The following is a 4,661-nucleotide window of genomic DNA, read 5'->3' on the forward strand; positions in this document are numbered from 1 at the left end:
TGTGGAGGGTATACTGAAATGAAACGACTAGCACTAGATAGGGAATCTTGGAGAGCTGCATCAAACCAGTCAAATGACTGAAGACAAAAAAAAAACAAAAAAAAACTGCAGATTTATATACTACGTGCTACGGAAATGTATACGCGAATGTAAAATGTGTTATTTTACTGAATCGGTTACATTTTATCATCGATGGTCATGAAAACGTCTCCAGCATTATTCTGTTGTCGAGTTCCGTTAACAAAATATCCTAGCGTGGCGAATATGTTTTATGTAAATTGGTAAAATCGGTTTAAAACAGCAAGATAACATCTTGTTTTACAACGTAAACATCCTGTTACGTCGATAAAAAATGCATTTGTTTATAACTTTATTTTTAGCGCTTACAATAAAATATATATTTTTAATGCTTTTTATAAAATAAAAAATAATCTGTTATACTCTGCGATCGTCTATTTAAAACCGTATCGAAGGATGTCGTATTTTTTTTAGCGGTTATTTTTAGTTAATTTGTCTCGTGTTTTACAAGTATTTTTACTTCAATACAAAAACAAAATAGAAAATTATTTTTTTATACAAACTGTAAGAAATTTGAATAATAATATTTAATATTAAGAAAAATAGTACGCGATTAAATAATGCGATGGAGGGTATAATATACCAGCTGTCTTGGCGACAGCTGGTAACGGCATCGCACACAGGTCAGAATTGTAATTATAAACAAGCTTGGGTTATGTTGTTTATAACACCATTCACTGATTTGTTGACAAAACCTAGTCCGTTTAATGCGTTGTTTTTTTTCGAACAACGTTATGTCTGTGACCTTGACTAAAAACTGAACAAACAGCCTTCACTAAACATATACCTTATATTCTGTAATATAAATTCATATTTTGATAAATAATTAAACGAGTCAATAATATAAATTAAATTAAAAATTCCAACCGTGTCTAAGATTCGAACCCGGGACTTTCCGGACGAAGCTTCTTACTTAGGAGGTCGGTACGGTTAAGTTGATGTTTGTTGATCTATTAAATAACATTATATTTTATGTTCTTATAAACATTAAAGAATTGCATAAATGTAGGAATGTAGGTTGTTTATAGCGTGTAACGCAACATTGTATTTATCTGGCCGTCTGTTACGTTATTTATTAGAAATATAAATAATCGATTTAATTATAAGTTTTACTGATTATTTTTTTTTATCCTTAAATGCTTTATTTCAAAGTAAGTTTTTATAAACTTACTTTGAAATAAAGTATTCCTCGCTCGTTAAACTACACGTGTAGGATATTACGAGGTCGTATTGTAAATAAAACAGGAGAAATTTGATCTGTTATAATTTATTGTTAGATTTTTTTTTACTTTACAAAACGAATATACTTTATCGTAATATTTTTAATGTATTTATTAAAATTTAAGGAAATTATTAATATTATTTTAAATAAAATGTAATCGATATAAAATAATGGACTAATCTTGATTTAATTTAATTATATCGAACGTCTATATAAGAAATAGTGATGCTATTAACTTTGTTACTCGTTTAGAAGTGATGACCGTTACGTTAGCGGTTGTATTTGAATTGTACCATGGCGTGATCCGACGGTAGCCAATCAGACGCGAAGGAAGACAGCTGGCCGTTCTGTTGTTCGTGTTTAACAGAGGGACAGCGCGACAGAGGCGCAGCGGGTCAGTGAGGGGGGTGATTCCCCTCACTGTCACACTCCACCCTGACATTAGTAACCGACTGACAATTCTTTTCTTTTGGCGCGTCATCAAAAAATTAAACGAAAAAATAATTATCTCTAAAATTCGTCTTTGTAAAATAGTCCTCTATCAGCTATGACCGATAGAATTTTATAAATTATATTTGTCATCGGCTATTGAACTATTTTGTTTTTTTATTTATTAGTATTAAAAAATATTTTATTACATTTATTTATAAACATTTTGTTTTAATCGCAATCTGGATTTTTTAAATGTATTTTAATAATATATCGCAAGCGATGTATTTACAATAAATTAAATAAAACTTAGATAACGATGATGAAAGATTAACTTTTAATAAAATATTTCAAAGCAGCACAGTGTGATTTGACCCACTGTAAATGAAATCGGGTAATACCCGATTTCATTTACAAATCGGGTATTACCCGATTTCATTTACAGTGGGTCAAATTTTCATTAGAATAATAATTCTAATGAAAATTTATTATCTAATTAGACGGTCCAAACATTTTACATTATGTATAACAGAAATTTTACTATTTTTGACAATTATATTTATATATTTCTTACTGAGAAGTGGATCACGCAAACTTTATCCGTATTTAAAAAAGTTAGGATTTGCACGGCGTGTCGGTAACTTATGTAAGAATTCAGTTTCCACGAGATGGTTTACAAAGGTTTATTCTGTTTTGTGTTGTTTATGTTTGTCGAACATGTCCAACTTGCTTGATACAGTGAAATGTAGAACAGACTACAATTTAATTATATACTCAAATTTGTGACGGCATATATTTAAGTAGGTTTTCAAACAGTGAGAGTTATTTTCTATAGTAATATCTGTAATATCACTAAACAAACTTTCAAAGTTCTGAAAAAAAGTTGTTTTTTCTAAGTATACTTCTGTAAACTACGTTTGGAAAAATTCATTCTGTTCTTCGATAAACGGTAAAATTAATATTTTTTCACGTTTCAGGGACGGCCCTTGGCGGTAGGCAAGGTAAGCGATTTATTACTTCAATTTTAAGTCGCTCACCCGGTATTACAATAATGAAAAAGCTGCTTCAGAAGACTTTGTATGTTTTTCAAAACTCTGTATAAGTGTATGTTTATTTATACATCTATTCAAATATTAATCCTTTTAGGCCGATTTTTGAAAAAGCGTGCTTAAATTAAAATATGAATTTATATAGTAATATGTGAATTTTTGTTTTTTACCGGTAAATGTGATTCGTGTGAAAAAAATTCTGATGTTTCATGCAACGAACGGTAACATTTGTTAAGACGTAAACGTATTTTAATTTTAATAAAATTTAAAAAGCAAAAATTGTAATATGTAGTAACGGAATTTTCATTTGCGCGCGTGTGTGTGTGCGTGCGAACTCTTGCATTACTTATAAAGACATATATACATATAGTTTTATCAAGCTGGAACATTCGATTTTATTAAATAATAGAAAGCAGATTATGATAAAAGCCAAGTGTTTAATAAAAATAAAAAATTAAATGAAAATGTAAATATAAATAAAATAAAATAAAATAAATTTAATAAATAAATTCTTTATAGTAATAAATGCTTTAATAAAAAAACGGTAGTTCAATAGTAGCCAATGATAAAATAAAACGATTATTTATAAAATTGTCATACGCTGACAGACGACTTTTGTTAAGAGGAATTTAGAGGTAATTCTTTTTATGTTTAATTTTTTTGGGATGACGCAACAATCTGTCAGACTGTGTCTAGACGACGATGGTGTGATGGTGAGAGGGGGGGATGAACAAAACGTTGCCGCACTTGGTGGCAACGATGGCAAGGGGAAAGAAGAAGTCACGTTAAATGGCAACATAGCATCTGTCTATCACAATTAGTACCGTTTCATATACAAACTCCCTATTAAAAATAATACTCTATATTTTAACCGAAGTGAACGGGTGTCAAATAATTTTGAAGTAATTTTCAGTTTCGGTAAACTTTATTATCTCTTAATAAATCAATAATTTAATATTTATTATTAATAAATTTATTTATTTGTTTAGTCACACACGCGCGCACAATTTTAATTATATATAAATACTGAAATATACTTTTCTATATTAACATAATTTTTTTCTCACTCAAAATCTGTTTTAGCTAAACCTTTGTAATTACAAAAATATAAATTGATAAAATTTTCTATTTTTTTTTTTTTTATAAACTTCGTTAAAATTCTATTGGTAGCTCCGTTCCTTTCCTACTGAAAAATTATAATTCTCCACAATTAAAAAAAAATATATATATATATATATATTAATGAAAAATTATAAGTTAAAATTAAAATTTTTCCTTGAACTAAAGGCTTTACCGTAAAGAAGAAAAACAATAAAATACATATACCTAAAAATTTCGAAGCCAAAGTAAAAAATAGCCTTATTCTCGCTCACCATTTTATAACTGGTAGGTACAATTATAAACGAATCTACTACGGGAATATCTACACAAAATACTTATGCCGATCGTGAGAAAATTTATAAATTTAAAAACTCGCATGAAAATACCTTTCATTCATTTACACGAGGTGAATTGACATATGCGAATTTCGCTTGCGGTGGTATCTCGAGAACGGTTGGACCTAGACGCATGAAACTACTGGCTATCGTTCCAGGAACTTGGAAAGTACCCTTTCGAACAAGCCTTTCAAAATTGCGTTAAAAATCGTCTAGACGCGCCGTTTTTTGAGATACGCTCTTTTTTTAGAAATCATTTAATATAAGATATTACCCGTTTCTTATGTATAATATATATATAAGATGAAGTTCATTAGCTATCTCAACAATAAAAAAAAAATTTAAAACCTTTTATCACATATCTTCCCGATTTCGCTGAAAGTAATGATGCCCGATTTATTTTCAAAAATCGTTATAAATTTAAAACCGATCAGAACTGTTAGCTGA

This window comes from Lycorma delicatula, chromosome 4 (assembly GCF_047948215.1).
Source record: "Lycorma delicatula isolate Av1 chromosome 4, ASM4794821v1, whole genome shotgun sequence".
NCBI lineage: Eukaryota > Metazoa > Arthropoda > Insecta > Hemiptera > Fulgoridae > Lycorma > Lycorma delicatula.